The sequence below is a fragment of the Hippocampus comes genome, unplaced genomic scaffold (assembly GCF_001891065.2).
Source record: "Hippocampus comes isolate QL1 unplaced genomic scaffold, H_comes_QL1_v1.1 scaffold105, whole genome shotgun sequence".
NCBI lineage: Eukaryota > Metazoa > Chordata > Actinopteri > Syngnathiformes > Syngnathidae > Hippocampus > Hippocampus comes.
In genome coordinates this window covers 340,449-350,202 of record NW_017806235.1, presented here as the reverse complement: position 1 = coordinate 350,202, position 9,754 = coordinate 340,449, and the positions used below count along the sequence as shown (strand labels likewise).

The 9,754-nt window shown below is 41.7% G+C and overlaps 1 protein-coding gene across 3 annotated transcripts in view; it reads right to left on the bottom strand.

Annotated features, from left to right (window-relative positions):
- Positions 1-6,169: 6,169 nt before the first annotated feature.
- The window catches only part of LOC109507471 (uncharacterized), a 7,404-nt gene continuing 3,819 nt past the window's right edge, over positions 6,170-9,754 (bottom strand). For 2 of the 3 annotated variants that reach the window (XM_019856922.1, XM_019856921.1), the window contains one exon: positions 6,170-7,093. The gene's annotated coding sequence lies outside the window, so the exon portion shown is untranslated. The remainder of the gene's footprint in view (positions 7,094-9,754) is intronic. The other variant, XM_019856923.1, reaches the window with a different exon arrangement.

The following is a 9,754-nucleotide window of genomic DNA, read 5'->3' as shown; positions in this document are numbered from 1 at the left end:
AATTCAATTTATTTTTGATATTTTTTTTCAGGGCGGCCCTAAATACTCCTCCAAAATTCTGTGAGTAATTTACTGCGTTTGGGAGCCTGGTAGAACTTACAGACCTCCATGAACTGTTTGTGGAGGAGGAACATGAAGGGAGGATGTGCAATATCCCTTAAAGTTGTGAAAAACTGTTCATAATGCTTGAACATGCTGGTTTGTGTTATTGTATGGCAGATTTGATACAATAAAAATTGTATGAAGGAGTGAGGCGTTTTTTTTTTTTTTCTCAGATGTTTTGGTTAGCAACTGAGTTCAGCAGATAACAATAGCATCCACGAAGTAGTGAGGTCATTGTACCGCAGTCGCACCCCACAACACTCACGCACATGTGGATGTACATAACATTGTGTAGCAACCACGTCACAGTCTCATTGAATGCAAATTGTAAATATATATTTCTATATATGTGTGCGTGTAGTGGCCATGTGTCACAAATCTACGAACGCAGTCATTAAATGTGCTGCTGTTTTGGTTGGCAAAGGAGTTCAAATGGGCTAACTCCCTAATATCCATTCGTGAACGACAGCATCTGTCAACAGAGATACTGACATTTTCTTCTCACATGGGGACTACTTTAGGAAGTCAAGTGTCTCAGGACTTTCTAGGTATTTTTTTTTTTTGCTTTGGTGCTTGTGCACGGCAGCTGCGGATTGAGAGAAACCTGGCAGGCAGACAGTGGCGGCATGTTTGCTGACATGCCTCTGTGAAAGCCGCATGAATGAATGCCTTCTCCCTCACCCTTCCGCCAGAGCACAGTTGAAAAGGAAAAAAGGCCACCGGCAAAGACGACCTTCATTGTAACGTGGTTTTAGTTGCCATTAACACAACAAACCCACATCAGAGTGAGTCATCATGCGAAGGCTTTTTCTTTCTTTCCTGACAGTGTTTTGGGAGAAATAACAAGCAAAACCCCGGGGCGAGCAAACGTCAAGGCTTCTAACAATGTCCGTGCTGTTAAGGCACTGGTGTTATTGTGCGTTATTTACAGTCCACCGTGGTAGAGCTGCAGCAAGATAAATCCCAAACGCAATGGTTTACGTTGAACGCTGCCAAGATGCTTCCTTGCCAGAGTAGATTGTCTGTGTTATTCAAAATGTCTGGAAAGTCTGCCCAACTGCAGTCCAGTTCTTCTCAATGTTCTGGACCGCACAGATAGATTGAAATGTCTCCAGATATGTCGGCTGTCCACTTAGATCCTTGTTGAGGTAAGAACTAGCAAATACCACTGACTTATGTTGAATGGACTGCCACCGGCAGCCACCTTACGTTGCCAATAGTTAAGCACACTTACCAAACCTCCGTTCATTACGATTCACGATACAGAGATAATAAACTTTGATTAGTCGACGTAAACAGTAAAGTTTATACGTTGAGAGGCTCTCACATCCCATTTCCATGAAAGCATCTCAGCGTAAAATATGCACCGATAACAGCGTTTGCAGTGAAAACCGAACAGAAGTTGTCAGTCACTCTGGCAACGTAAGATGGCTGCCCACCGGCTGAAGCCGCGACAGGCCAATTGTTATGCTGCATTCGATGAAGATAGGAAGTCGGACTTTTCCGATTTCGGCCCAAAAAAGTGCACTTAAATGCACTAGAAGACGAAAAAAAAAAAAAATACTCAAGAGTTCACCAACATGTTTCAATATGACGTCACTCAACAATGTTGACACAACGGTGACGCAATGGAGACACAGGCTGTAAATGGCAAAACATAACTTACAAGACTATAAACATACGATTGACTCAGCTGGCCGACATCTTTTTAGCCCCGCGTGTCATTTTAAACATGTCATGCTATAGAGAAGACTCGTCGCTGTTTGTTCAGCTGCGGAGTTTCGCACCGACATCTGGAATCAGACTATGGTCGAGCCTCACGCGAGCGCTGAGTTGCGAAAACACTCAGGCTGGCAAGGACAACTTCGGCTTGTGCCGATAGAACACGGCACGCAGGTGGGCACCGTCCACCATCTGGTTGTAAAGCACACCTCAGCTGGGTTTACAATTCAAGAAATAGCGTTGTCAAACTCAGACTGTAAAAGTGGGCTCCGAAGGGTCATGGGCGGTATAAAGCGTGTTGCAATCTTCTGCCGACTGTCAAAACGTCTACTTTTTGCACCACCTTTCACACCAAAGTCCACAAACATGCCGGAATTGTAGGGCGGGCGCTACATAGCAGCACAAACTGATGATTTTATTTTATTTTTTTCTGTGAAAAATGCGTTGACAAAGTTCTACAGAAAATGTTGCGAGTGTTAACCGGGCTAAATCGCACAAAGCTCCGAAAGCTGTTACCAGTGTCGACAGTTTCCAGATTGGTGTTTGGAGACATTCCTTTGGCCAGCCTTCGGTATGGTGTCGGGGGTCATATTCCCTCCAAAAAAAAAAAAAAGCCAGGGCCGCGTGAGAACTGACAGGGATGCAGGAAAGCATCGTTGCGGGCCCGTTCGGGCAGAGAGTAGAGAAATTCCTCTGCACTTCTGTCATCCGCTTGAGATTAAGAGCAGCCTCGGTGCAGACGTCCTGGAACGCTCCACTCCAACTCTTGAGCGGGGACCTCTGGTGAATAGTTTCGCTTTCGAGCTGGGTGGTATGCTGACTTGGGTGGTATTCACAGAGGGATGCCTCGGAGGATTTGCAGCTTCTTTTTTTTTTTTTCATTGTCGATTCCTTGCAGCGCGTCTGGGAGGCTCCTCTTTTTGCGTACCTGCAAACCATCTGTTTGGTGCACTCAGGAACACCCAAAGGAAGAAGGCCTGATTGAGAAACTTGTATTTTGTGATCTTAACTGTACCAAGATACTGTTGCTTGAGTATTTGTAGTGTGACTATAGAAAGGTTGAAACAACAATGTGCAACGGTGGGATGTAAAAAAAGTGCAAATACTTGATGACTATACAAAAGTTGATTTTTTTTTTTTTTCTAGCCCGCAGCACACAACTAAACTTGTTATTCGTAAATGAAAGCATTGTTGGAGAAATGAAAGAAAACATCTGGAACATTTTTGGGGGGAAAAAAACGAAAGCATTAGAACAGTCATCAGGAAACCGAAAGTGAAGTATCCATTGGGAGTGACGCCCTGCTTCGAATATATAAATAAGACTTGTCTTGAGATGTTGTTTTTGCGCATTTGTGCCTTGACCGCAACGATTGCTTGGATCGCACTTGTGCCCTGAACGTTCACATAAAACTTCTTGGAAGAACTTCTCCATTTTCAGTCTCTGATTTTCACACCTCACCTCAGCCCAAATTCAAACGAACACGCGGAGGACTCGGGGGACGGCGAAAGGATCCCGCTTTCCAGGGGCTTTAAGAGAATCCGTGTGATGGCGTTGCCTTAAAGAATGATCCCCGGTGAAGTAAAGGAGCTCAAACAGTTCTTCTAAATTTACAGCTTCGGAGTGTCAGAACTTTTTTTCCCACCTCTTGACAATAAGCAGCAACGATATTCAGCAAACTGATTACACCGTCCTTGAGAGTCTTTCGGCACAGCCTCTGGTATTTACAAAACGCAAAAAATGCATTCCTCGTTCCAACGTGATTGAAAAGCCTTGACGACAACCATCGGTGCCGCGCTCAAGTCGAATCGTACGGCGTGCCTTTGAAGGTTACACGGGGCCGTAGCAAAGACTGTCAAGGAAATCGATTGAAAGAAAGATGGAAGCTATTGCAGACTGAGCACAAAGCAAAAGGATTTGAAGGAGCAACATAACGGGCTCGCTCTCAAGTTACCAATGCAATAATTCAAAAGCAAAAAGGAAAAAAAAAAAAAAGCAAATGGCTGGAATGCTGACATTGTAAGCAGTAGCTAGCTAGTCGTGTTAGCTTCGCTGGCTACAGACGAATATCGCGAGTATTTGGAGCCAAGAAAAGCATTTTACAAGTACAGTACATTGCTTGTGTTGGAAGATACAAAGGCGTGCCTAATGATTTTGGATGGATCACCAAGATCACAACAGCGGAACATTCCGGTATTTTACTGCCGGATTCATTCTTTTCCAGGGTCACTTGAACATGTGTACTTCTACAACTGTGTCTGTAAAAATGATGTCAGCACCAAAATTCACTCCCCCGAAGAACTGTGTAGTGATTTAAGTAGTTTTATTTTTTTTTGTGACGAAGTTCAGCACGAGTGGTAACGCCCCCAACTCGGGAGGAGACCGCTTGATTGACATTTTACCCTGACAGACTTGCTATCAGAGAATCAAGCAGTTGGCTCAGAGATGGTTGGACTTGTTGTCCGGCCAAGGCAGCGGTGAGCTCTGATAGCAGCAGCAGGCTCGTGAGAACAGCCGGGTGAAATTCTCAGACAAGATTGAAACAAACACACACGCAGATCCTGGCCAAACCGAAGCTAGCCTGGACGAAACGGAAAAGAAATAGCCCCGGACAAAAACGAGTTCGTGCAATGCTGTGCCACCACCTCCTGATCACTGCGGTCAAGCCAGCACGCACTCGCAAAGTCGAAGTCAAGTGAGCCCGCACTGCGATTGGCAATGCTCTGCATTACGGTAGTGTGCCGCCAGCGAGCGGCGTTGGCCACCTTCAAAATAAAAGAGCCACCACTCATGCATAAACGTCATTTGTTCGGGTTAAAATATATGAATAAAAACATAAAATAAGTAATTTCTTGGCTGTCAGATAACGATACGTTCACCCCGGAACAACAAGAACTCTCACAACAGCACAAAAAAGCGTTCTCAAGTGGAGAAAATAAAGTCAATGGTAAATCTACATCAATTTCACCTGATATTAAAAAAAATAATAATAATTAAAGAAACTAATCTGGGTGATAGCGCAACCACACCAGGTTGTCGACACACTAGGGCATGCCAGGTACACAACCACAGTACAGGCATTCAGATCGAATGTTCCCTATTCCCGCTTGTCTTTTTCGGGAGCGGAATTCATCTCCCATCAATCTTGACGAGGACACTGAAATGGTAGAGTCACTTCTTTTTATTTCAAAGTTAAAATGTAGGACACTCGGAGCTGCATTATCTCGTCCACCGGATAATTGAGGTGTCAGATTGATTTATTTGAGAAACACCCACGCACACACACACACACGCACGCACGCAACACAAAAGAATTCACGCTAACTGCACTTCTCTCACATCTAGCACAGTAAAAAAAAAACTATCCGTCCAATCCTCCATTATATGAACCGCTTAATTGTTTTTAAAAGTAGCTTTAACGATACGCATATACATTCACGTGAGCTGCCACCGACTGTTTGCTGTTAAGTGCAATCAATTAATCATGTCATAAAAAAAAAAACTTTGTTCTTCCCCTAAACGCTCTTCACTCACGTCATAATTTTCATGCAGCGATTATCAAAGTGTGGTACGCAGGCTCCCTCTAGTGGTACGTGAACAAAGTACTGTCCAGCTGTATTTCACTTTTAAGTTCAATACATTTTGTTTGAATTTTTAAGATATATATTTTAACTTTTACTTGGATACTTTTTAAAATATATTTTGTGTGAAATATATTTTAATTGGATCATTATTTAAGTCCAGTTTTAAGGGCAGAGAAGCTGTGCATGCACTTTAATGTTGATCATTATGTTGATACATGGAGAGCAGTGTTTTTTTTTTTGTTTTGTTTTTTAGGTGGAACTTGGTGTAAAATGTTTGAGAAGAGCTGATTTCAAGGTAAGTGCTTGATTGCCCTTTGACGGTTGCGCACAGAAAAGGCCAGAAAAAACGATCATGGATTCTAATTGTCAATAGCCAACGAATGACTGGAGATCCCCTGTGCCTGTCATTCATGCAAGTCATTTTCCTATTTATGGTAAAAGAGTTCGCCAACATTTTGGGTTTATGGAGCCGTTTCCGGGAGACAATTTTCCATAACCCCAATCTGACATTAGTACCGTGTGTACCCATTTCAACCTGAATAATCATGGAAAGGAATTTGGAGGGGAGTGAGTTTTTAAAAAAAAACCCAGACGCTCCCAAGGAAGATTACATAATGTATCAGAAACAGAAAGCGTTACCGACGAGGTGTTCATTTTCCACGCACTGGCAGGCACTCTGACAGCCAGTCACTGGTGCACCTCTTGCAACCTTACCTGACGGATAAATATATCAACCCTTTTCAATTTTTAACTGATTGTAATTTCCAGGAAAATATATATTTGAACATTTAGTTTTATCATAACACGATTACAAAAAAAGTCATTCTACCAACGCAGCAACTGTAGCTAACATCGGCTCGTTTCCAGTGCTAATAGTAGCTTAGCATTGCTCCCGCTGCAATTTTGTTGAAGCTGGTCATCTCGACTCCTTATCACAATTACGCACTTTCTTAAGCGCATGCGTTCATAAACGGCCATGATTGAGAACTGATCTTGACATCTAAAAATTAGCTCGGCGCGTAATGCCGCCTACTGCTGTAGAGAGAACTGAAGTCAAGGCAAGATGGCTGCCTTCTGATTTTAGCCACAAGAGGTCAGTGTGGTTCCAGGATATTTTGAAACATCCGTGGCTTTGGTCAGAAATTTCTGGGGGAGCAAAGATGAGTCAAGTGGGTCTACATTCAAATCTTGCTATCTGTTTTAAAACTTCAAATACCCCCTTTAATTGATCTCAATTCACTTTGATTGATATATTTCTACATGGCTGTGAACGGGAAGATCATGGCAACCTTAAGTTGCGAAAGCAGTGATTTAAAAAAAATGAGGGAAACTTTTGACCCGGTGTACGTGTTTCCAAGCCGCAAATATTTTCCCCCAGTCGCCCGTGTAAGTCATTTTTCTGTTTTTTCCGATTGAATAGTCGCTCAGTCCATGGTCCGCTTCACACTTTGTATGGAAATGGATGCTTTAATTTCTTGAATGACAAAAGACAGACGTGCCATGACACGCTTTTGTCACTATCTCTGCTCGTGGGGGCGTATCCTCTCGGGAAGCGGCTCATCTCCACTTGTTTGGTTGCAGTTTATCCGTCAACTTATTTGGCAGCTCCGCCACTGAAATCGTAGAGCGTCAACGGTTTTCTGCTCAGAAATATCCCGCCCGAGGTCACGCTCCACAGCTTCTCCTGCTGGAAGGACATCCCCACAAGAGAAACAGAAATTATTAACATTGGTCACCTTTGTGAGCTCATATCTTTTCATCAAATAGTACTGTACACACAAGCTGTACTTCGGCTCAAGGATTTTATTAAGTAACATTGGCAGAGTCCCAAAAAGCCGAGTGTTCATCTCTTCCCGTGCTGAAAAGAAAGCCTTTTTTTTTTGTGTGTGTGTGTCCTTGTGCATCATGGTGCACAAGGACACATGCTGTAATGTATCGATTTATTTATTTATTTTAAAAAAATCTATTTTGCAAGTTGTTGTCCATTATTGAGTATCACGCAGAAAACAGCAACAACAAAAAAGAAGCCTTGACTAGGATAAATAAAGTAAAATGAATTTGGTGCATCGGGAAAAAGATAAAAGAGAGAGGAAAGAAACAAGCACAGTCACTAGAATCAAGAACAGGTTCGAAAATGTTGACAGAACTCCATAGAATGCAACAGAGGAGCAAAATTGAAGAGGGATGACCAGCACCAAAGAGGTACCTTACAACTTTAGGGCTAATTTTTTTTGGAACATTCCAATCAAATTCAGAATTTTACTTTGGCGATGTCAACTTTGGTGATTTCACCGTGAATGGATTCCTTCGTGAATAATAATGCACAGCGCGCGTGGCTGAGTAACGCGGCATCCAATCTGTTGTGTAAGCCGAAATGGCACTGAACCCACTCAGGGTGACTAAATCCTTGAGATTCAGAGCTTCAAAATGTCAACAGCATCACTTGAGTCTGGAAGACGCTGAAGGACTCTGAACAGGGAGTCCTTCAGCACCTTGCAAAAATGTGATTTGTTTCTATTTATGTAGTTGGGTGTCTGGAGTACCTGGCCAACCAGCAAGTGTGAAATGACACGTTGCATCTGTCCACCTCCCACACCAAATTTCTCGACCAGTAGGAGGATATGGTTAGTCAGTGTCTATCCATCCATCCCTTTTCTGTAGCGCTTATCTATTTCGATTGGCAGGTGAGCTGTGGCCTATCGCAGCTGGTGAGGCAGGGAGCACCCTGGACTCGTCGCCAGCCCATCCCAGGGGCAAATGTAAACGATTAAATAACCCTTTGTACTCACATTGACACTGCAATTTAGTCTTCAAATAACCTAACACGGAGGTTCTCAAACTTTGCGGATCAGGAACCGCTTATAGTGGCGACATTTTTCGAAAAAGCTCCCTCATAATCCTGTGGCCATTTGAACATGGTACCGTGACTACCTTGTGTACCGCCAAATGCCTTAGACATTTAAAAGGTCCTTTTTCTACGGAGAAAAAAAAAGGTCTTCCAAAATATTGTTTTCTTTTTAGGGGAAAAAGTTGAGTCTTTTTTTTTTTTTGTTTTTTTTCCAAGAAAAGTTGTAATGTATTTCAAATAGTCATATTTTTCCAAGAAGTCAAATTATGATATAAAGTCAAGGGAAGACAGTTATTTTCATCCAGTGAATTTACAAAGTACAACTTTATGACTTTCAATGTTGAAAAGACAAAAATGGGATTTTATACCTCAAACAATACCCCTTTTGTACTTTTTATTTATTGATGTATTTATTGTGCAAAAATAGAACATGGTACCGTGACTACCTTGTGTACCGCCAAATGCCTTAGACATTTAAAAGGTCCTTTTTCTACGGAGAAAAAAAAAGGTCTTCCAAAATATTGTTTTCGGTGAGGCAGGGAGCACCCTGGACTCGTCGCCAGCCAAAATTTTGTTTTCTTTTTAGGGGAGAAAGTTGAGTTTTTTTTTTTTTTTTTTTTAAAGAAAAGTTGGAATGTGTTCCAAATAGTCATATTTTTCTAAGAAGTCAAATTATGATATAAAGTCAAGGGAAGACAGTTATTTTCATCCAGTGAATTTACAAAGTACAACTTTATGACTTTCAATGTTGAAAAGACAAAAATGGGATTTTATACCTCAAACAATACCCCTTTTGTACTTTTTATTTATTGATGTATTTATTGTGCAAAAATAGCTTTATTCAAGGAGGGATAATACCTCACAATGACATCAGAGCTTTTAATTGACCCAATGCGAAGGTAGCTACTCGCGAATTCAAAATGTTGCGGATTTTTATTTATTTTTTTTACCCTATCCCCCTTTTTTTTTTTTTGTTTTTTTTCCAAGAAAAGTTGTAATGTATTTCAAATAGTCATATTTTTCCAAGAAGTCAAATTATGATATAAAGTCAAGGGAAGACAGTTATTTTCATCCAGTGAATTTACAAAGTACAACTTTATGACTTTCAATGTTGAAAAGACAAAAATGGGATTTTATACCTCTAACAATACCCCTTTTGTACTTTTTATTTATTGATGTATTTATTGTGCAAAAATAGCTTTATTCAAGGAGGGATAATACCTCACAATGACATCAGAGCTTTTAATTGACCCAATGCGAAGGTAGCTACTCGCGAATTCAAAATGTTGCGGATTTTTATTTATTTTTTTACCCTATCCCCCATCATTCACTGAAAAACTCATCTATTTGCTGTCTTTGTGCTCTTTCTGAACACCCTAACGTGCCAGAAAAGGGTGCCAAATCACTGTCTCATTTTAAAGTTGCGCTTTGGCACTATCTTGTGACAGTGAGAGGCAGTCGGGGGCATCGATTCCTGGTAGATTTGTCCCTCGGTACTGG